Source organism: Hyperolius riggenbachi, chromosome 6 (assembly GCF_040937935.1).
Source record: "Hyperolius riggenbachi isolate aHypRig1 chromosome 6, aHypRig1.pri, whole genome shotgun sequence".
Taxonomy (NCBI): Eukaryota; Metazoa; Chordata; class Amphibia; order Anura; family Hyperoliidae; genus Hyperolius; species Hyperolius riggenbachi.
The window spans coordinates 168,520,925-168,545,796 of NC_090651.1; positions in this window are offsets into that span (position 1 = coordinate 168,520,925).

Sequence of the window (24,872 nt, forward strand, 5' to 3'; positions counted from 1 at the left end):
ACGGAGAATGACGGAACAGTTATGTTTGTACTGTGGTGAAAGGGGGCATAGGGTACGAGACTGCCCCATTAAACCAGATAAGAATAAGCCGGGAAACGCTACCGCCTAGGAGTTGTAAGGGGTGACACCCTGGGCGCCCAACTCACACCCCTAAAAGAAAAATGTTTGCTCCTTCCTTGTACGATTACGTGGAGGGACAAATCTGAAGCCACGGAGGCCTTTGTTGACTCAGGCTCCGCGGCTAACTTTATGAGTTTAGAGTTTGCAGTTGGGCATTCCACTCACCCCAGTAAAACCACCTATCCAGGTTACTGCTGTGGACGACTCCCCACTACAAAGGGACCGTCCACTGTCTCAGACACAAGAGGTGGAGGTCATTATTGGGGTCCTGCACAAGGAGGGTATAAGTTTTTTTGTGTTACACATGTCTACCTCCACAATTGTCCAAGGTATGCCCTGGCTGCAGCTCCATTCGCCACAGATTAATTGGGCTACAGGACAATTAACCAATTGGTCGGACTTTTGTTCCCAGCAGTGTCTAGGGAAAGTGACATTAGGTCAGACCAAGTTTCACGTGGAGGGTGTTCCCGAGGTATATTCTGAATTTTCAGATGTATTTTGTCCCAAGGCTGCTGATCAGTTACCTCCTCATCGCCCTTTCGATTGCCCCATTGATCTCCATGCTGGTTGTATGCCCCCTAGGGGTCACCTGTATAACTTGTCCGGACCTGAGAAGATGGCTATGCAGGAGTACATTCGTGATAACTTGGCTAAGGGGTTCATTCGGCCCTCTCGGTCGCCTGCTGGGGCCGGTTTCTTTTTTGTTAAGAAAAAAGACGGAGGTCTTCGACCTTGTATCGATTACCGGGGTCTCAATAAAATCACGGTGAAAAATCGCTATCCGTTACCATTGATAGACGACTTATTCACGCAGGTCACAAATGCAAAGATCTTCTCCAAATTGGATCTGAGGGGTGCATACAACCTGATCCGCATTAGAAAGGGCGATGAATGGAAGACGGCCTTCAACACACCCGACGGGCATTACAAGTACTTAGTGATGCCCTGCGGGTTGTGCAATGCGCCAGCCGTCTTCCAGGAATTAATCAATGAGGTATTCAGGGAGGTATTGGGTAGATTTGTGCTGGTATACCTTGATGATATACTAATTTATTCCAATAACCTCTCCGAGCACAGGGTCCATGTTAAGTTTGTGTTGAACAAATTAAGACAAAATATGCTCTATGCTAAAGTGGAAAAATGTATTTTCGAGGTGACCACTGTCACGTTCCTAGGGTACGTAATTTCCACCTCGGGCCTGTCAATGGATCCTGCCAAGGTCACAGCTGTGTTGGAATGGCCACAGCCAGTGGGGTTGAAGGCCCTACAGAGATTTTTAGGTTTTGCGAACTACTACAGGAGGTTCATTTAGGGGTACTCCACGATAGTTGCCCCCCTTACCAGTCTCACGAAAAAGGGGGCAGATACCAACCACTGGTCCCCTGAGGCCGTGGCAGCCTTTTCTTACTTGAAGAAATTATTTTGCTCAGCGCCTATTTTGAGGCATGTGGACACGTCCTTTCCCTTTATTGTGGAGGTTGATGCCTCGGAGGTTGGGGTGGGGGCGGTGCTGTCTCTACGGTCTGGGTTGCAGGGCAGATTACATCCATGTGCTTACTTTTCCCGTAGGTTCTCACCCGCAGAAAAAAATTACGATATAGGCAACCGGGAACTTCTGGCCATTAAATTGGCGTTTGAGGAATGGCGCCATTGGTTAGAGGGGGCAGAACACACGATCACAGTTTATACTGACCACAAGAACTTGGAATACATCGAGGGGGCTAAGAGACTAAGTCCCCGTCAGGCCTGTTGGCCTTTATTTTTCACGAGGTTCAGGTTTATAATCACGTACACTCCAGGCAGCAAAAACATCAAGGCAGATGCCCTCTCCAGATGTTTCGAACCAGAGACAGCACAGCCTCCCGCCCCTAAGTCCTTCATCCCACAGAGACTAGTGTTAGCAGCCACGGAGACCTGGGAGGATTGGACAGAGGTTTTGGGTCCCTTTCAGCAGGATGTTCCTGAGGGAAAGCCTGAAGGGGTCATGTTTATCCCACTGCCATTTCTTTTACAAGTTCTGCAACTCTTTCACGCCCATAAGAATGCTGGTCATCCTGGAGCTGCCAGAACGCAGGATCTGATTGCCAGGTGTGCTTGGTGGCCTTCTTTGGCAACGGATTGCAAGGAGTATGTCAGGGAGTGTGCGGTATGTGCCAAGAGTAAACCCTCCCGGCTGGCATCTGTAGGAAGGTTGCAGCCTTTGCCCACCCCGAGTGAGCCATGGACCCACTTGTCCATGGATTTTGTGGGGGAATTGCCCAGGTCTAAGGGCATGTCGGTCATTTGGGTGGTAGTCGACCGTTTTAGCAAAATGGCCCATTTTGTGCCCCTGAAAGGACTCCCCTCGGCTCAGGAACTGGCCGAATTGTTCATCATTCACGTCTTCCGGCTGCATGGCATTCCGGAAGACATTGTGTCAGATAGGGGAGTCCAATTCGTGTCTGGATTCTGGAGGGCATTTTGCCACCAAATGGGCATGAAATTTTCTTTCTCGTCAGGCTACCACCCACAGACAAATGGGCAGACTGAACGGATTAATCAGTCTTTGGAGCAATTCCTAAGATGTTACGTTGCGGAGGCACAGAGTGACTGGGTAAAATTTCTGCCCTTCGCAGAATTCGCACAAAATAATTTGAAGAATTCTTCTTCTGGTTTCTCGCCATTCCAGATTGTGACAGGGAAGTCACCCAAATTCTCCCCTTTTCCAGTTGTCTCTTCTCCATTTCCAGCACTGGAGGATTGGCAGAGGTCACTCAGGGACAATTGGGGAATTGTTAAGGGGAACCTACAGAAGGCGTTCCAGAGTCAGAAGGGTCAAGCGGACAAGAGACGGTCCGTGGAATGGAAGTTTCAGCCAGGGGATTTAGTCTGGGTGTCCACACGTCACTTGACCTTGAAGCAGCCATCTGCCAAACTGGGCCCCAGGTTTGTGGGTCAATTTTCTGTGACTAAAAGGATCAATAACGTCACTTACGCCATTGATCTTCCTGCCAGCATGCGGGGCGTAAGGTCGTTTCACGTGTCCCTATTTAAACCTGCGGTTCATGTGGGTCCTACTCCCCCTCCTCCTGTGATGGTGGAGGACCAACCTGAGTACGAGATGGAGAAGATACTGGACTCACGCGTTGTACAGAACTCGGTACAATATTTAGTGCATTGGAAAGGGTACGGCATTGAGGAGAGACAATGGGTACCAGGGACTCGCATGCATGCTGATGAGTTAAAAAGGGAGTTTCACACTTTGCACCCAGAAAAACCTGGAAGGAGCTGTCCGAGTCCACTCCTCGGGGGGGGGGGGGGGGGTTTGGGGGCTAACTGTCAGGAAGCGCGGAAGAGCCGCCGCCACAAGTCAGGAGGCGGCACTTTCCGCGCACAGTGTGACGGAGCACGGGGAGGCAGCCGCCTCCACTTCGGCTGAGGCGGCTGTCCCCATGCAGAGCATGGCAGAGCGCGGAGAAACCGCCGCGTCAGACGTGGCCGTTGGCGCGCATGGCCCCTTGTTGGAGGCACCGCAGAGCGGTGCTGGTGTGGCTGGGACACATAGTCCCTTCAGGTTTAGAGTGACGCGTGCGCGCGCACTCAGGCAGGGAAGATATCACAGCCAGAAGTGAGTCAGCTGACCAGGCTGGTCAGCTGACTCTGGCTCCACTCCTCATTGGTCCAGCACTTAGGGAGGTGCTGGAGAAGGTGCCTGTGTATATATACTGCTTGTTGGTCATTTCTCTGGTGTCTGGCGTTGCGATCACATATGTGGGAGCACCCAGATCCGTAGTCAGATCCGCAAGTGTGCCGGGACCAGCTGGAGCTGTAATCCTACACTTAGCTAGATTCTGTTGATAGCTTAAAGTACTAGTTTGATTGTGATTATCTGTTATAACCCTTTGCCTGCCTGACTTTCCTCTTGAACTCTGATCTTGTACCTCGATATTTCTGATACTCTGTTGCCGACCCCCGGCTCGTTTTAAGACCCTGCTTCTGCCGCCTGATCTTGTGACTCGATATATCTGATACCCTGTTGCCGAACCTTGCCTGTACTTAGACTCCGCCTTTGCCTCCTGATCTTGTACTTTGTCTGTCCGTGTGTGTACGACCTGGCTTGTCCGACCCCGAGAACCGACCTTACTGTTAGAGGCGGTTCCCCGTTCTGTTAGTGACACTTCCTCCAGAGGGTTACTTTCAGACTATCCTTCCTACTGTCAGCCTGATTCCTCCCGTCTTGGAGAGTTCAAGTCTGCGGAAGAAATCCGTGCAGTACTCCTGACTGCGCTGAGGCTTTGCCCTCAAAGTGTTACTGTTACACCAAAACACTACACTCTACTCAGGTGAACAGAGGTTAGCTGGTATATCGGATTATCGGTGATACTGCAGATCACTTATAATCTGGTATACATCTGTATTCCCAGTGATACTGCAGATCACCGGTAATCAGATACTCTCTGTGCTTCACCGATCGTTACAGGCGGGCAAAGATGACACCACATTCCTTTCACGAGAATCATATGGAGGCGGGCAAGTCTGCCATTTGTGACCCCGTTTAATGGCCGGGGAATGAGGGATGGAATCCGGTGTGGAGCCTGAGCAACGGCTACCACTACACAGGCAAGGAGGGCAGCATGCAGGCATTATTATTATTATTTTTTATTTCTATAGCGCCAACATATTCCGCAGCACTTTACAAAGCACAATAAGACAACAATGGGAACATAGATATACTAACAAATTGTAAAACAGAGTTCCAAGCAGCACAAATATTGTGACAAAAACAGTAAACATTAGAAGGAGGACCCTGCCCTTGCGAGCTTACAATCTAGTGGGTAGTGGGGGACACATTAGGTAAGGGGGCGGAGGATGGATGAGGCAGTGACACTTTGCCTCTGATTACATTGTGTCAAATAAGTAAATAAGGGCTATAGAATGTTATAAGCTTGTCTGAAAAGGTGTGTTTTAAGAGTGTGTTTGAAGATGTCCAGGTTTGGAGCATGACGTACAGGCTGTGGAAGAGAGTTCCAGATAAGAGATGATGCTCGTGTAAAGTCTTGGATGCGAGCATGAGAGGAGGTGATCAGCTTAGAGGCCAGGAGAATTTCTTGGGAGGAGCGGAGGTTGCGGGAGGGACAATATCTTGAGATTAGTGATGAGATGTATGGAGGGCACAACTCATGGAGGGCTTTGTATGTTAGAGTCAGGAGTTTGAACTGGATCCTCTGGGTAATAGGTAACCAGTGGAGAGAACAGCACAGTGGGGCTGCATCGGAAGAGCATGTGGAGAGGTGAATGAGGCGGGCCGCTGAATTTAGAAGGGATTGGAGAGGTGCTTGCCTTTTTTGTGGTAGCCCACAGAGCAGGGTGTTGCAGTAGTCTAGGCGGGAGATGATTAAGGCATGTACAAGCATCTTGGTGGCCTCTTGTGTGAGGAAGGGACGGATACGGAATATATTTTTGAGCTGGAAATAGCAGGTGGTGGTTATTGAGGCAATGTGAGGTTTGAGTCGAGTATAACCCCAAAGCAGCGGGCCTTAGTGGTTGAGGTTATTGGGGTGTTGTCTACCGTTATGGTTGCAATTGGTGGGGGTGTAGATAGCGATGGTGGAAAAATCACAATTTCCGTTTTACTCATGTTGAGTTTGAGGAAGCAGGAGGACATAAATGCAGAAACGGCACATAGACAGTCGGAGACTCTAGATAGTAGTGATGACAGATCAGGAGCTGAGAGATAGATTTGGGTGTCATCCGCATAGAGGTGATACTGGAAGCCAAAATAGTTAATTAGGTGTCCCAGGCCATGAGTGTAGACTGAGAAAAGAAGTGGCCCAAGAACAGAGCCTCGAGGAACACCAACAGACAGTGGGCATGGGGAGGAATTGGTGTTAGAGAAGGACACAGTGTAAGAGCGTCCAGAGAAATAAGAGGAGATCCAGGAATGTGCTTGTTCCTTGATTCCTAATGATGACAGTGTCTGCAGAAGCAGAGCATGATCAACCGTGTCAAAGGCAGAGGAAAGGTCAAGGAATATTAGAATGGAGAACTGGCCTTTGGATTTAGCTACAAGTAGGTCATTAGCAACTTTCGTGAGGACAGTTTCGGTGGAATGGTGTGTGCGGAATCCAGATTGAAAGGGGTCAAGTAAGGAGTTGGTAGAGAGAAAGGCAGACAATTCTGAATGGATGTGACGTTGCAGCAGTTTAGAAGCAAAGGAGAGGAGCGAGACAGGTCGGTAATTGGATAGAGAAGCTGGATTAAGAGAGGGTTTTTTGATAAGTGGTGTGATAATAGCTTGTTTGAATAAGGAAGGAAAAGTGCCAGTGGAGATAGAAAGATTGAATAGAGTTGTTAGAGCGGGATTAAGGGAGGAGGAAAGCTGGGGGATTAGATGGGAGGGAATGGGGTCCAGGGCACAGGTAGTGAGATGAGCTTTGGAGAGTAATGAGGAAAGACACTGTTCAGTGAGTGTGGTAAAAGATATTAGAGTGGGAGAGTGGTCTTGTGGATCGGGGGGAAGGCAGTTAGTAGTGGACAAGGATGCAGGCGGACAGAAGGAATCTACAGGTGATGGTTGAGCTGGTAAAAGTGGTTGCGTGTTGAAGCTATTACGTATTGCATCAATCTTGCTTGTAAAGTATGATGCAAAGTCGTCAGCTGACAGACATGTGGTAGGGGGAGGAGGTGGGGGACGAAGTAGGGAGTTAAAGGTGTTGAACAATTGTTTTGGGTTGTGGGACTGTGAGGAAATGAGCGAGGAGAAATAAGACTGCTTAGCAGAGGTGAGGGCATCCCTGAGCTCCTGCATAGTTTGTTTGTAGTGGTGGAAGTCCTCTATAGCAGTGCTCTTTCTCCAGCACCTTTCGGCCACCCTGGAGTGCCTTTTCAGTGGTTTGATTTGTTCAGTGAGCCAGGGCTGCCGGTTAGTTTGGCGGGGGCGGGTGGTGGTGAGTGGGGCAGCTGAATTCATGGCAGAGGAGACTATACTAAATAAGTAACTGGATGCTGCCTCTGGGTCAGTGTAGGATGACAGAGTACTTAAAGGTTGCAAGGCTTCAGTCAGGGTATTCAGATCCAGGTTGCGGTGGTTCCTGCGCATGACCGGATGGTGTAGTGTTGGAGGAGTTGATGGTAGAGAAGAATTGATTGAGAAGGTAAGAAGGTTGTGGTCTGAGAGGGGAAGTGGAGTGTTATGGAAGCTTGAAATAGAGCAGAGGCGGGTAAAGACAAGGTCGAGAGTGTGGCCGTCTTTGTGGGTGGAAGTGGAGGACCATTGGGCGAGGTCAAATGAGGAGGTGAGAGAGTGCAGTTTGGTGGCAGTAGGGCAGTTAGTGTCGATGGGTATATTAAAATCTCCAATGATGATAGAGGGTATGTCAGTGGAGAGGAACTGGAGAAGCCATGCTGAAAAGTGATCAATGAAAGTAGAGGCTGGACCGGGCGGGCAGTAGATAATAGCAATCTAAATGTGGTATGGAGAGTAGAGACGGACTGCATTAACTTCAAAGGATGAGAGTGAGAGTGCAGGCAGTGGTGTGAGTGGCTTAAAGGAGCAGTGTTCAGAGAGGAGGATTCCGACTCCGCCTCCCTGTTTGTGGCCAGGTCTAGGGGCATGACTAAATTTTAGTCCACCATGTGTTAGAGCAGCTGGAGACACCGTGTCTGATGGAGTTAGCCATGTCTCAGTGAGCTCCAGAAAGGTGAAAATGTTGGAGATAAACATGTCATGAATGAATGCCAGTTTATTACAGACTGAGCGAGAGTTCCATAGAGCCCCAGATATGGGGAGGGGAGAGCTAGGAAGTAGGGGGATGTCAATAAGGTTGTAGGTGTTCTGGGAGGGGAGGTGGTGGGGTTTGTTATTGGTGGAATGAATTGTAGTCTGAGTAGTGTGAGGTCTAGGAGTGGGCTCTGGGTTTGGTGATATGTCCCCAGAAGCCAGGAGTAATAGTAGGCAGAGCAGAGAGATGTGGGGGTGAGACTTGTGTGTATGAAAGTTAGGTTTACTGAGAGCAGAGGAGGGGTAGTTTGAGCAGAGAAATAGGAATAGTTCATGGCTAGAGAGAAGGGGAGACGATAGCAGAGAGGGAGCAATGTGTATGGTGTTGCTGGCAGTGGGAGGATGAAGTGACATGTGAATTTTCAGGAGCAGAAGGCAAAATGAAGTGGTTGAGAGAAACATCTTATACGTTCTGAAGTGCTATATAGGGATATCGATAGCTGACAGCAGGAGGGTGGGGTATGTTTAGATACAGGAATTGCAGAAATAGGCAGGCATATGGTGAAGCAGATAAAAAACAGTTGATTAGCAAACCATGTAACCGAAGTGCAGAGTCTCCTGGCAGTTCCCTCTGTTCCCTTCTGGTTCAATTTTGGTCTAATTTGGGTCTTTTGCTGTGCACTTCAAATCATGCACTTAAAATTAATGCACATCTGACTACAGTCATATCTGACTTAGAAACTAGATTAAATATACAGCAGAAGGGATGGAGGTGTGTGCAGGAATAAGGATCAGGTGTGAATGGCCAGGCATGGGCTGTGGGAGGCTGGGTCAGTCTACAGACATGCAAATTATGACTAATTAAAGCGGACCCAAACCAAACATTTTTTTAATTCAAAATATTTGGTTGCACCACTCTGACACATACACAGATAAATAAACACTCCTTCAAACCTATGAGCATTTCAGTGCATGCTTTTCACCCTTCTCTTTTCATAACTAGGGTTATACAGGTGGCAGCCATTAGCAATTCCTCCATTGCTGGACACCATCTAATCCACCAGTTTGCCGGATTTTATCCCGGCAATTTGAAAGGAAGGGAGGGGTTCCTCCAATAAATGTAAAATATTTTATATTTGTCATCATGCAGCTGAAAAAAGGCTGCTATTTATTATTATAATTTAGAAAATAGATTTTATTTCTGAAATTTTGTATTTTTAATTTGGGTCCACTTTAATTAAGCACACATTGCAGCCAGGGCCGGCCCTAGACTTTTTGCCGCCTGAGGCAAATTTAGGAGAAGATTGCTGCCGCCCCCCCTCCCCCCCCCCCACCCGTCCGTGGGTGCGGGGGGGGGGGGGGGCGGCCACCGAGCCGGAGGGGTAGCGGGCAGGTCGGGGGTATTGGGCCTAGCGGTGGGGAGGGGGGTCGGACCCCCCCTCCCTCGCCTGGGTCCCCCGATCTGCGCTCCCCTCCAGCTGTAATTAGGAAGCAGCCGCTTGCAGATCTTAAGAGGCAACGGGCGGGGAGGACTCACCTTATCCGCGTTCCATCATGCGATCCACTGACGTCACTTCCTGCATCGCTGTCCACTTACAATACAGTGGGCGGCAATGCAGGAAGTGACGTCAGTGGAGCGCTCGCTGGAACGCAGAAAAGGTGAGTCCTCCCCGCCTGTTGCCTCTTACGATCTGCAAGCGGCTGCTTCCTAATTACAGCTGGAGGGGAGCGCAGATCGGGGGACCCAGGCGAGGGAGGGGGGGGGGGTCCGACCCCCCTTCCCACCGCTAGGCCCAATACCCCCGACCTGCCCGCTACCCGGGCGGGTGCCGCTCCTAGAAGTTTGCTGCCTGAGGCAAATGTTTCACCCCGCCTCATGAGCGGGCCGGCCCTGATTGCAGCATAAGGCCTGGCACCAGGAAATGGTCACAATTATGTATGCGTACCATAAAGTCAAAAGCAATGCAGGCAAAAGTTGAACACAAGCAAGAGTTGTTTGATTGCAGAGAGAAATTGCATGAAGACAGATATGAAAATCGATGCAGATCGTATGCGTACCTGTAATGAGAAGAATTTGGAGTCAGTTCAGAGAATAAGCAGATCTCTATGTGCAGTTAAGTAGAACTTGCTGGTCTAATTTGGGTCTTTTGCTGTGCACTTCAAATCATGCACTTAAAATTAATGCACATCTGACTACAGTCATATCTGACTTAGAAACTAGATTAAATATACAGCAGAAGGGATGGAGGTGTGTGCAGGAATGAGGATCAGGTGTGAATGGCCAGGCATGGGCTGTGGGAGGCTGGGTCAGTCTACAGACATGCAAATTATGACTAATTAATTAAGCACACATTGCAGCATAAGGCCTGGCACCAGGAAATGGTCATAATTATGTATGCGTACCATAAAGTCAAAAGCAATGCAGGCAAAAGTTGAACACAAGCAAGAGTTGTTTGATTGCAGAGAGAAATTGCATGAAGACAGATATGAAAATCGATGCAGATCGTATGCGTACCTGTAATGAGAAGAATTTGGAGTCAGTTCAGAGAATAAGCAGATCTCTATGTGCAGTTAAGTAGAACTTTCTGGTCTAATTTGGGTCTTTTGCTGTGCACTTCAAATCATGCACTTAAAATTAATGCACATCTGACTACAGTCATATCTGACTTAGAAACTAGATTAAATAGACAGCAGAAGGGATGGAGGTGTGTGCAGGAATGAGGATCAGGTGTGAATGGCCAGGCATGGGCTGTGGGAGGCTGGGTCAGTCTACAGACATGCAAATTATGACTAATTAATTAAGCACACATTGCAGCATAAGGCCTGGCACCAGGAAATGGTCATAATTATGTATGCGTACCATAAAGTCAAAAGCAATGCAGGCAAAAGTTGAACACAAGCAAGAGTTGTTTGATTGCAGAGAGAAATTGCATGAAGACAGATATGAAAATCGATGCAGATCGTATGCGTACCTGTAATGAGAAGAATTTGGAGTCAGTTCAGAGAATAAGCAGATCTCTATGTGCAGTTAAGTAGAACTTTCTGGTCTAATTTGGGTCTTTTGCTGTGCACTTCAAATCATGCACTTAAAATTAATGCACATCTGACTACAGTCATATCTGACTTAGAAACTAGATTAAATAGACAGCAGAAGGGATGGAGGTGTGTGCAGGAATGAGGATCAGGTGTGAATGGCCAGGCATGGGCTGTGGGAGGCTGGGTCAGTCTACAGACATGCAAATTATGACTAATTAAAGCGGACCCAAACCAAACATTTTTTTAATTCAAAATATTTGGTTGCACCACTCTGACACATACACAGATAAATAAACACTCCTTCAAACCTATGAGCATTTCAGTGCATGCTTTTCACCCTTCTCTTTTCATAACTAGGGTTATACAGGTGGCAGCCATTAGCAATTCATCCATTGCTGGACACCATCTAATCCACCAGTTTGCCGGATTTTATCCCGGCAATTTGAAAGGAAGGGAGGGGTTCCTCCAATAAATGTAAAATATTTTATATTTGTCATCATGCAGCTGAAAAAAGGCTGCTATTTATTATTATAATTTAGAAAATAGATTTTATTTCTGAAATTTTGTATTTTTAATTTGGGTCCACTTTAATTAAGCACACATTGCAGTATAAGGCCTGGCACCAGGAAATGGTCACAATTATGTATGCGTACCATAAAGTCAAAAGCAATGCAGACAAAAGTTGAACACAAGCAAGAGTTGTTTGATTGCAGAGAGAAATTGCATGAAGACAGATATGAAAATCGATGCAGATCGTATGCGTACCTGTAATGAGAAGAATTTGGAGTCAGTTCAGAGAATAAGCAGATCTCTATGTACAGTTAAGTAGAACTTTCTGGTCTAATTTGGGTCTTTTGCTGTGCACTTCAAATCATGCACTTAAAATTAATGCACATCTGACTACAGTCATATCGGACTTAGAAACTAGATTAAATAGACAGCAGAAGGGATGGAGGTGTGTGCAGGAATGAGGATCAGGTGTGAATGGCCTGGCATGGGCTGTGGGAGGCTGGGTCAGTCTACAGACATGCAAATTATGACTAATTAATTAAGCACGCATTGCAGCATACGGCCTGGCACCAGGAAATGGTCACAATTATGTATGCGTACCATAAAGTCAAAAGCAATGCAGGCAAAAGTTGAACACAAGCAAGAGTTGTTTGATTGCAGAGAGAAATTGCATGAAGACAGATATGAAAATCGATGCAGATCGTATGCGTACCTGTAATGAGAAGAATTTGGAGTCAGTACAGAGAATAAGCAGATCTCTATGTGCAGTTAAGTAGAACTTGCTGGTCTAATTTGGGTCTTTTGCTGTGCACTTCAAATCATGCACTTAAAATTAATGCACATCTGACTACAGTCATATCTGACTTAGAAACTAGATTAAATAGACAGCAGAAGGGATGGAGGTGTGTGCAGGAATGAGGATCAGGTGTGAATGGCCTGGCATGGGCTGTGGGAGGCTGGGTCAGTCTACAGACATGCAAATTATGACTAATTAATTAAGCACGCATTGCAGCATACGGCCTGGCACCAGGAAATGGTCACAATTATGTATGCGTACCATAAAGTCAAAAGCAATGCAGGCAAAAGTTGAACACAAGCAAGAGTTGTTTGATTGCAGAGAGAAATTGCATGAAGACAGATATGAAAATCGATGCAGATCGTATGCGTACCTGTAATGAGAAGAATTTGGAGTCAGTACAGAGAATAAGCAGATCTCTATGTGCAGTTAAGTAGAACTTGCTGGTCTAATTTGGGTCTTTTGCTGTGCACTTCAAATCATGCACTTAAAATTAATGCACATCTGACTACAGTCATATCTGACTTAGAAACTAGATTAAATAGACAGCAGAAGGGATGGAGGTGTGCGCAGGAATGAGGATCAGGTGTGAATGGCCAGGCATGGGCTGTGGGAGGCTGGGTCAGTCTACAAACATGCAAATTATGACTAATTAATTAAGCACACATTGCAGCATAAGGCCTGGCACCAGGAAATGGTCACAATTATGTATGCGTACCATAAAGTCAAAAGCAATGCAGACAAAAGTTGAACACAAGCAAGAGTTGTTTGATTGCAGAGAGAAATTGCATGAAGACAGATATGAAAATCGATGCAGATCGTATGCGTACCTGTAATGAGAAGAATTTGGAGTCAGTTCAGAGAATAAGCAGATCTCTATGTACAGTTAAGTAGAACTTTCTGGTCTAATTTGGGTCTTTTGCTGTGCACTTCAAATCATGCACTTAAAATTAATGCACATCTGACTACAGTCATATCGGACTTAGAAACTAGATTAAATAGACAGCAGAAGGGATGGAGGTGTGTGCAGGAATGAGGATCAGGTGTGAATGGCCAGGCATGGGCTGTGGGAGGCTGGGTCAGTCTACAGACATGCAAATTATGACTAATTAATTAAGCACACATTGCAGCATAAGGCCTGGCACCAGGAAATGGTCACAATTATGTATGCGTACCATAAAGTCAAAAGCAATGCAGGCAAAAGTTGAACACAAGCAAGAGTTGTTTGATTGCAGAGAGAAATTGCATGAAGACAGATATGAAAATCGATGCAGATCGTATGCGTACCTGTAATGAGAAGAATTTGGAGTCAGTACAGAGAATAAGCAGATCTCTATGTGCAGTTAAGTAGAACTTGCTGGTCTAATTTGGGTCTTTTGCTGTGCACTTCAAATCATGCACTTAAAATTAATGCACATCTGACTACAGTCATATCTGACTTAGAAACTAGATTAAATAGACAGCAGAAGGGATGGAGGTGTGTGCAGGAATGAGGATCAGGTGTGAATGGCCTGGCATGGGCTGTGGGAGGCTGGGTCAGTCTACAGACATGCAAATTATGACTAATTAATTAAGCACGCATTGCAGCATACGGCCTGGCACCAGGAAATGGTCACAATTATGTATGCGTACCATAAAGTCAAAAGCAATGCAGGCAAAAGTTGAACACAAGCAAGAGTTGTTTGATTGCAGAGAGAAATTGCATGAAGGCAGATATGAAAATCGATGCAGATCGTATGCGTACCTGTAATGAGAAGAATTTGGAGTCAGTACAGAGAATAAGCAGATCTCTATGTGCAGTTAAGTAGAACTTGCTGGTCTAATTTGGGTCTTTTGCTGTGCACTTCAAATCATGCACTTAAAATTAATGCACATCTGACTACAGTCATATCTGACTTAGAAACTAGATTAAATAGACAGCAGAAGGGATGGAGGTGTGTGCAGGAATAAGGATCAGGTGTGAATGGCCTGGCATGGGCTGTGGGAGGCTGGGTCAGTCTACAGACATGCAAATTATGACTAATTAATTAAGCACACATTGCAGCATAAGGCCTGGCACCAGGAAATGGTCACAATTATGTATGCGTACCATAAAGTCAAAAGCAATGCAGGGAAAAGTTGAACACAAGCAAGAGTTGTTTGATTGCCGAGAGAAATTGCATGAAGACAGATATGAAAATCGATGCAGATCGTATGCGTACCATAAAGTCAAAAGCAATGCAGGCAAAAGTTGAACACAAGCAAGAGTTGTTTGATTGCAGAGAGAAATTGCATGAAGACAGATATGAAAATCGATGCAGATCGTATGCGTACCTGTTGTAAGGCCTGGCAACCTATCCACCCACGAATCAGCCTCAATGTCCCAATCTACCTCCGCCGTCTTCGCCTTATGTGGCGCGTCCCTGCTTGAACGGGAGGTGAGAGACAACACCTACCCGACTTCGGTTACACCCAGGCCTTTAGGGCGCAAGATATTGAGGCTGAATGCAGGGTGGGTATAGATAGATCACCAACACCAAACACAAGAAGCAAAAGCAGAGTCCAATAACAGTCCGGGGTCATACACAGGTATCTGAGATTCGCAGTACAGAAGGAGCAGGCAAGAGAGTAGTCCAGAGTTTCCGGGGTCAGTTCAGGCAGCTAGCAAGGAAGGTCCAAAATCAGGCAGAGGTCAAAAAGCCAAGTAATCCAATAAAGAATAGTTTTCCAACCAGGATACACGCACCCAGCAGCTAGACTAGCTAACGCTATCACGGGCAATGACAGGAAGCACTCAGCAGACTTATATACTACATGCAACCAATCAGTGGCCGGCCACATGCACACAACAGCCAATCACACGCAGGCATAAATCAGCTGACAATGAGATCAGCTGAAACAGATGACCACAACAGGTCAGCTGACCCACCCAATGCTGACCAGCAAAGCTTTCTGAGAGTAATAACCATAGCATAGTGGTCAAGCTCACCACCTTTGATGTGGGAGACCAGGGTTCAATCCCAGGCAGGGTCAGAACCTATAATTTTATATTATTAAAATAAACCCCTGCTAAGTGTCAGCTGACTCTACCTCAGTCGTCGCCTCAAGCCATACTGCGGCCGAGAGGAGCGGATCCTTACAGTACCCCTCCCCTGAGGAGTGGTCTCCGAACACTCCAACCTTGGTTTATCTGGAAATTTCAAATGAAATTGATCGATTAATTCTTTAGCATGTACCTGACGTGCCGGGACCCAACATCTTTCCTCTGGGCCATAGCCCTTCCAGTCAACAAGGTATTGTAAAGAATTACGTACTTTACGAGAATCCAGAATTTTTTCAATTTCGTATTCTGGTTCTCCATCAACAATAACCGGAGGTGGTGGAGAGTCAGACATAATGGTATTAACTGCCGGTTTCAGCAGAGAAACATGAAATGAATTGACTCCCCGCATGGATTGAGGCAAGGAAATCCTATAGGTGACGTTATTGATTTTTTCTGTTACAGGGTAAGGACCTATATATCTGGGACCCAGTTTGGAAGAAGGCTGCCGTAAAGAAAGGTTACGGGTGGAGACCCAGACTAAATCACCAGGTGAAAAGGAAAATTCCTGAGAACGATGTTTATCAGCACATTTTTTCTGCTGTTTGACTGCCACCTCTAAATTTCTTTTAACCTGGTCCCATAACGAAACCATATGTGATAGCCAATCCTCCAACACTGGAAACCCAGAAGACGTACCGGATAGGGAAGCAAACTTAGGATTTAAACCTGTGACAATCTGAAATGGGGACATTTTAGTAGAGGTACTGGCAAGGTTGTTAAAAGCAAATTCTGCATACGGTAGAACTTCAAACCATTGGTCCTGACAATCAGATACAAAACACCGGAGATATTGCTCCAAGGACTGGTTTGTTCTCTCGGTTTGTCCATTAGTCTCAGGATGAAATCCAGAGGAAAATGACAATGATATACCAATACGAGAACAAAAGAACAAAGACGAATTGTACTCCTCTGTCAGAGACAATGTTTTCAGGGATACCATGCAGACGGAAAACATGGACAATAAACAATTCTGCCAATTCTTTTGCAGAGGGTAACTTACTCACGGGAACAAAGTGAGCCATTTTACTAAATCTGTCAACCACTACCCATATAACAGTATTCCCCTGAGAGCAAGGTAGATCTACAATAAAATCCATCGACACATGAGTCCAAGGCCTATCAGGGATGGGAAGTGGTTGCAGATTACCTCTGGGTGCAAGATGAGAAGTCTTATTTCGAGCACAGACTGGACATGCCTTAACAAAGGCCTTACAATCCACCCTGAGCGATGGCCACCAGACATGACGAGACAATAAATCTACAGTCTTTTTTTCACCAGGATGACCCGCTAATTTGGAATCATGAAATTGCTGTAGAACCTGTAACCGAAGAGTTAATGGAACAAATAACAGACCTGGTGGTTTCTCGGCAGGTGCATCATTCTGACAGGAAGACAGTAACACTGAAAGATCAGGGGATAACTGAGAGGTGGACAGCGCATTGATAATACAATGTTTGGGAACAATGGATTCTGAACTTACAGGTTGATTAGTTCCAGGTTCAAAACAACGGGATAATGCATCTGCCTTAATGTTTTTGGACCCAGGCTTATAAGTAATTGTAAAGTTGAAACGGGCAAAGAACAATGCCCACCGGGCCTGTCTAGGATTGAGTCTCTTGGCACTTTCAATATATTCAAGGTTCTTGTGGTCAGTAAACACAGTGACTGGGTGCAAAGCTCCCTCCAACCAATGTCTCCACTCCTCGAATGCCATCTTAACTGCCAACAGCTCTCTATTCCCTATGTCGTAATTTCTTTCAGCAGAAGAAAACTTGCGAGAGAAGAAGGCACAAGGGTGGAGACGTTCTGGAGAACCTGAGTATTGTGAAAGAACTGCTCCTACGCCAATTTCAGAAGCATCAACTTCAATGATAAAAGGTTGAAGGATATCTGGATGAGCCAGTACAGGGGCAGTACAAAAAGCATTTTTCAATACCTCAAAGGCATGACAGGCCTGAGGGGGCCCATTAGTGGGATCAGCTTCTTTTTTAGTCAGGTCCGTCAAAGGAGCGACCAAAGTGGAAAAACCCTTAATAAACTTGCGATAAAAATTCGCAAAACCCAGGAAACGCTGGAGAGCCTTGAGCCCGGAAGGCTGGGGCCAATCTAGGACTGCGGACAATTTAACAGGGTCCATGGCGAGACCAGAATCTGAAATAATATACCCCAGGAACGAGATTTGATTGGTCTCAAAAACACACTTTTCCAATTTGGCGTAAAGAGAGTTCTCTCTCAATTTCTGCAGTACAGTCTTGACATGAAATCTATGTTCAGAAAGTGAAGCAGAATAGATCAAAATATCATCTAAGTAAATGACCATAAACCGCCCCAAGAATTCTCTAAAGATGTCATTTACAAAGTCTTGGAAGACAGCTGGAGCATTACAAAGGCCAAATGGCATCACCAAATATTCATAATGCCCATCCTTTGTATTGAAAGCTGTCTTCCACTCGTCACCTTGACGAATTCTGATCAAATTGTACGCTCCTCTTAAATCAAGTTTGGTAAAGATCCGAGCTCCTGTGACCTGGGCAAACAAATCGTCAATGAGAGGTAATGGGTATTTATTCTTAACAGTAATCTTATTCAGACCTCTATAATCAATACAGGGCCGCAATCCGCCATCCTTCTTCTCCACGAAGAAAAACCCTGCTCCTGCGGGAGAAGTGGATGGACGAATGAAACCCTTACTGAGATTTTCCTTGATATACTCCCTCATAGCCCGATCTTCAGGACCAGAGAGATTGTAAAGACGTCCTCGAGGAGGCATAGTACCAGGAAGAAGGTCAATAGGGCAATCGTAAGATCTATGGGGTGGAAGCTTGTCAGCAGCCTGAGGAGAAAATACGTCAACAAATTCTCTGTAACAAATAGGTAATGTATCAAAAGCTATCTCAACCCCATGCAAAGGAACAAGCTTTAAACAATTTTTATGGCAAAAGGAGGACCAGCTAGTAAGTTGCCCAGAAGTCCAATCGATTTGCGGATTGTGCTTCTGCAACCATGGCAACCCCAACACCATAGAACAAGTAGGCATTTTCAGTATATAAAATGACTGAGACTCAATATGCAATGCACCAACTTTAAACGAGATTTCCGGAGTGATTGCTATCGGACAATTCTCCTGTAGAGGAGAACCATCTATAGCAGTTACACAGATCCTGTCCTGTAATTCCAAGGCAGGAATACCCAATTTAGTGGCCAGAGAACAATCAATGAAATTACCTGCAGCACCACAATCAAGAAATGCTTCACATGAATGACACTTGTCACCCCAAAAAATGCTTACAGGTAATAAAATGCGTTTTAATTTAAGAGGAAGTACCTGCTCGCCTAGGTGAGTTTCCTCGGACCCACCTAGGCGCTGGAGTTTTCCGGCGTCTTTTTTACAGGACAATCCTTGGCCATATGTCCCTTCCCTGCGCAATAGAGACACAGACCCTCAGAACGTCTCCTTAATTTCTCAGTAGGAGTCAGTTTAGAGAAACCAAGTTGCATCGGCTCTTCAGGGGGCAAAGTGACTTGAGGGACAGAAGTGACGGTAGGAAAGAAAGTTCTACCCTGGCGTCTCTGCCGGACTCTCCGGTCCACCCGAATGGCAAGGGTAATAGCATCCTCAAGCGTTTCAGGAACTGGATGACTGACCAATATGTCTTTTACAGTCTCCGAAAGACCAAGCAGGAACTGATCAAGTAAGGCAGGATCATTCCAGTTGGTAAAGACTGACCACCTGCGGAATTCTGCAGCGTATTCCTCAGCAGGTCTGCGGCCTTGTCTCAATTCTCTTAACTTCTGAACGGCTGTAGTGGAGAGATCAGGATCTGAGTATAATACTGCCATGGCCTTAAAAAATTCATCAACAGAAGAAAGGGTCACATGTCCATGTGGAAGGCCAAAGGCCCAAGATTGGGGATCCCCCTGGAGCAGTGAAATGATAAGAGCCACACGTTGAGTTTCAGAACCAGAAGCAATTGGTCTGACACGAAAATACATTTGACAAGAGTTCATAAAGTTACTAAACTGACTCCTGGTACCTGAAAATTTCTCTGGAAGTGGTAGCTTTGGTTCCGCAGACGTCCCCGAGACCGAAGCGGGAAGAGACCCTGCATTGTCCACAGGTTGAGCCGGCAGATTAGCTTGCTGGTTTTGTAGAGTATTAATCTGTTCTGTAAGCTGGTTAATGGCTCCAGTAAGTAGCAATATCTGGCGTTGGAGCTCCTCCATGATAATAATAGTATGGGGCCCGTGATAATGTAAGGCCTGGCAACCTATCCACCCACGAATCAGCCTCAATGTCCCAATCTACCTCCGCCGTCTTCGCCTTATGTGGCGCGTCCCCGCTTGAACGGGAGGTGAGAGACAACACCTACCCGACTTCGGTTACACCCAGGCCTTTAGGGCGCAAGATATTGAGGCTGAATGCAGGGTGGGTATAGATAGATCACCAACACCAAACACAAGAAGCAAAAGCAGAGTCCAATAACAGTCCGGGGTCATACACAGGTATCCGAGATTCGCAGTACAGAAGGAGCAGGCAAGAGAGTAGTCCAGAGTTTCCGGGGTCAGTTCAGGCAGCTAGCAAGGAAGGTCCAAAATCAGGCAGAGGTCAAAAAGCCAAGTAATCCAATAAAGAATAGTTTTCCAACCAGGATACACGCACCCAGCAGCTAGACTAGCTAACGCTATCACGGGCAATGACAGGAAGCACTCAGCAGACTTATATACTACATGCAACCAATCAGTGGCCGGCCACATGCACACAACAGCCAATCACACGCAGGCATAAATCAGCTGACAGTGAGATCAGCTGAAACAGATGACCACAACAGGTCAGCTGACCCACCCAATGCTGACCAGCAAAGCTTTCTGAGAGTAATAACCATAGCATAGTGGTCAAGCTCACCACCTTTGATGTGGGAGACCAGGGTTCAATCCCAGGCAGGGTCAGAACCTATAATTTTATATTATTAAAATAAACCCCTGCTAAGTGTCAGCTGACTCTACCTCAGTCGTCGCCTCAAGCCATCCTGCGGCCGAGAGGAGCGGATCCTTACACCTGTAAGGAGAAGAATTTGGAGTCAGTTCAGAGAATAAGCAGATCTCTATGTGCAGTTAAATAGAACTTTCTGGTCTAATTTGGGTCTTTTGCTGTGCACTTCAAATCATGCACTTAAAATTAATGCACATCTGACTACAGTCATATCTGACTTAGAAACTAGATTAAATAGACAGCAGAAGGGATTGAGGTGTGTGCAGGAATGAGGATCAGGTGTGAATGGCCAGGCATGGGCTGTGCGAGGCTGGGTCAGTCTACAGACATGCAAATTATGACTAATTAATTAAGCACACATTGCAGCATAAGGTCTGGCACCAGGAAATGGTCATAATTATGTATGCGTACCATAAAGTCAAAAGCAATGCAGGCAAAAGTTGAACACAAGCAAGAGTTGTTTGATTGCAGAGAGAAATTGCATGAAGACAGATATGAAAATCGATGCAGATCGTATGCGTACCATAAAGTCAAAAGCAATGCAGGCAAAAGTTGAACACAAGCAAGAGTTGTTTGATTGCAGAGAGAAATTGCATGAAGACAGATATGAAAATCGATGCAGATCGTATGCGTACCATAAAGTCAAAAGCAATGCAGGCAAAAGTTGAACACAAGCAAGATTTGTTTGATTGCCGAGAGAAATTGCATGAAGACAGATATGAAAATCGATGCAGATCGTATGCGTACCATAAAGTCAAAAGCAATGCAGGCAAAAGTTGAACACAAGCAAGAGTTGTTTGATTGCAGAGAGAAATTGCATGAAGACAGATATGAAAATCGATGCAGATCGTATGCGTACCTGTAATGAGAAGAATTTGGAGTCAGTTCAGAGAATAAGTAGATCTCTATGTGCAGTTAAGTAGAACTTTCTGGTCTAATTTGGGTCTTTTGCTGTGCACTTCAAATCATGCACTTAAAATTAATGCACATCTGACTACAGTCATATCTGACTTAGAAACTAGATTAAATAGACAGCAGAAGGGATGGAGGTGTGTGCAGGAATGAGGATCAGGTGTGAATGGCCAGGGATGGGCTGTGCGAGGCTGGGTCAGTCTACAGACATGCAAATTATGACTAATTAATTAAGCACACATTGCAGCATAAGGTCTGGCACCAGGAAATGGTCATAATTATGTATGCGTACCATAAAGTCAAAAGCAATGCAGGCAAAAGTTGAACACAAGCAAGAGTTGTTTGATTGCAGAGAGAAATTGCATGAAGACAGATATGAAAATCGATGCAGATCGTATGCGTACCATAAAGTCAAAAGCAATGCAGGCAAAAGTTGAACACAAGCAAGAGTTGTTTGATTGCAGAGAGAAATTGCATGAAGACAGATATGAAAATCGATGCAGATCGTATGCGTACCATAAAGTCAAAAGCAATGCAGGCAAAAGTTGAACACAAGCAAGAGTTGTTTGATTGCCGAGAGAAATTGCATGAAGACAGATATGAAAATCGATGCAGATCGTATGCGTACCATAAAGTCAAAAGCAATGCAGGCAAAAGTTGAACACAAGCAAGAGTTGTTTGATTGCAGAGAGAAATTGCATGAAGACAGATATGAAAATCGATGCAGATCGTATGCGTACCTGTAATGAGAAGAATTTGGAGTCAGTTCAGAGAATAAGCAGATCTCTATGTGCAGTTAAGTAGAACTTTCTGGTCTAATTTGGGTCTTTTGCTGTGCACTTCAAATCATGCACTTAAAATTAATGCACATCTGACTACAGTCATATCTGACTTAGAAACTAGATTAAATAGACAGCAGAAGGGATGGAGGTGTGTGCAGGAATGAGGATCAGGCATACACGCTCGCCCCGAGGTAGTGACCAAAAATAACAATACTAGGACTATCGAGGGCTTGCTGTATTTGAAATGAATGTACTTTAAATCCTTTAACGAGAACCAGTTATGGCGAGCAAAGATGACACCACATTCCTTTCACGAGAATCATATGGAGGCGGGCAAGTCTGCCATTTGTGACCCCGGGTAATGGCCGGAGAATGAGGGATGGAATCTGGTGTGGAGCCTGAGCAACGGCTACCACTACACAGGCAAGGAGGGCAGCAGGCAGGCATGCACGCCCGCCCCGAGGTAGTGACCAAAAATAACAATACAGGACTCAGGAGGACTTTTGAGGCCCTAATTGTAACAAATCAACTTTAAATCCTTTAACGGGAATCCGTTATGGAGGGCAAGTCTGCCATTGTTTGTCACCACGGGTAATGGGCGGGGAATGAAGGTTGGATTCCGGCCCGAAGTGAGAGCCTGCTGAGACCCATGCTGTAGCTGCCCAGACCGTGCTTTGCAGACCAGGCATCTGTGATCAGATGGACCCTTGACCCAGCGGAAGACAAACCAAGTCGAAAGCATGTGCCAAGAATGTTTTACGGAGGGCAAGTTTTCTGCCTTTTTTTTTCAATTGTTTGAAACTGTAGATGGTTATATTTTTAAATTGTTTGAAAATGTAGATGGTTGTATTTTTAAATTGTTTGAAAATGTAGATGGTTGTATTTTTAAATTGTTTTAAAATGTAGATGGTTGTATTTTTAAATTGTTTGAAACTGTAGATGGTTGTATTTTTCAATTGTTTAAAACTGTATCCATTCAAGTGCAAGTTATGCACTGACTGCCAGGTATAATGTGCAGTCACAGATGCAGTGAAAGGTATGCAGTGACTGCAAACAGCCGTTTGTGTAGTGACAGGCGTGCTGGACTGGAGTGCACCATGACGAGAGTGCAGGTGATGGTGGCTTTTCAGCCCATATGGTCGCCCGGCTGATGTAGCTGAATGTCAGAACAGTGACTGTCCAGCTGATCAAATTTGGTCTGACCACAATGAAACAACGACCTTATTATCTTTGGTGTGCCACTCCCACCCGAGACACTCATATAGCCGGCGGTCATTGCTTCATTGTGATACGCAAGCCCCTTCACCGCGGCAAGGTAACGATCACGAAGGGGGATGGGCACATGTACATGCCTTTTGTTTTTTTGTTGCAGCCGCCTGCAGTTCAGCCAGAAAAATTAGGCAGGCATGTGCACGCCCCAGAAAAATTAGTATAGCGGCCGCTGCTAGCAGCGGCCTTAAAAATTCTGGAATCCACCTAGAGTCCTGGACCGTGTTGGTGGTGGCAGAGACGGCAGTCAAGCGGCCTGCAGGCAGAGATGCTGTGTGTGGGGACTGACTTAGTCTTCGGTCGTGCAATAGCCCTCAGGGATCCATGCCTCGTTCATTTTGATAAAGGTCAGGTACTGAACACTGTCATGACTTAGGCGACTTCTCTTCTCAGTGACAATGCCTCCAGCTGCACTGAAGGTCCTTTCTGACAGGACGCTTGCGGCAGGGCAAGAGAGAAGTTATATGGCAAATTGGGACAGCTCTGGCCACAGGTCAAGCATGCGCAACCAGTAGAGCAAGGGTTCATCGTCGCTGCTCGCAGTCGCAGTGTGTACATCCACACTTAAGGCCAGGTAGTCGGCTACTTGCCGGTCCAGGCGTTGGTGGAGGGTGGATCCCGAAGGGCTACTGCGAGGCGTTGGACTAAAGAATGTCCGCATGTCCGACATCACCCCGAGATCGCTGGAGCGTCCTGTCCTTGCCTGCGTGGACTGGTGAGGAGGAGGAGGAATACTGTCAGTGGTACCTTTATTGCGTTGTACTGTCACATCACCCTTAAATGCATTGTAAAGCATCATTGACAGCTTGTTCTGCAAGTGCTGCATCCTTTCCGCCTTGTGTTGAGTTGGTAACAGGTCTGCCTTTTTGTGCCTGTACCGAGGGTCTAGTAGCGTGGCCACCCAGTACAGGTCATTCCCCTTGAATTTTTTGATACGGGGGTCCCTCAACAGGCTGGACAACATGAAAGAGGCCATCTGCACAAAGTCAGATCCAGACGTACTCTCCATCTCCTCTTGCTCTTCCACAGTGACGTCTCGCAACTCCTCTTCCTCCCCCCAGTCACGAACAATACCACGGGAACGTGGAGTAGCAGAAGCCCCCTGTGACGGCTGCTGCGGTTGTTCTTCTGCCACTGCCGCCTCTTATTCCTCCACTGAAACACCTTCCTCATAATCATCCGAGTCTGACTCCTCTCCTTCCCCACACGACTCCTCTTCTTCCTCCTCCTCCCCCCTCTGTGGTGCCGCAGGTGTTGAGGAAACCTGTGGTTCAGCTGAAAATTGGTCCCACGACTCCTCCTGCCGTAGCTGTTCTTGTTCCCGCTCCTCCACAGCTTCATCCACCACTCTACGCACGGCACGCTCCAGGAAGTAAGCGTAGGGGATCAAGTCGCTGATGGTGCCTTCAGCGCGACTCACCAGGTTGGTCACCTCCTCAAACGGCCACATGGTCCTGCATGCATTTCGCATCAGTGTCCAGCTGTTGGGCCACAACATCCCCATCTTCCCCAGATTGTGTCCTTCTACTGTAGTTGTACAGGTACTGGGTGACAGCTTTCTCCTGGTCTAGCAGGCGAGAGAACATGAGCAGGGTGGAATTCCAGCGAGTCGGGCTATCGCATATCAAGCGTCTCACCGGCAAGTTGTTTTTCCGCTGAATGTCCACAAAGCGTG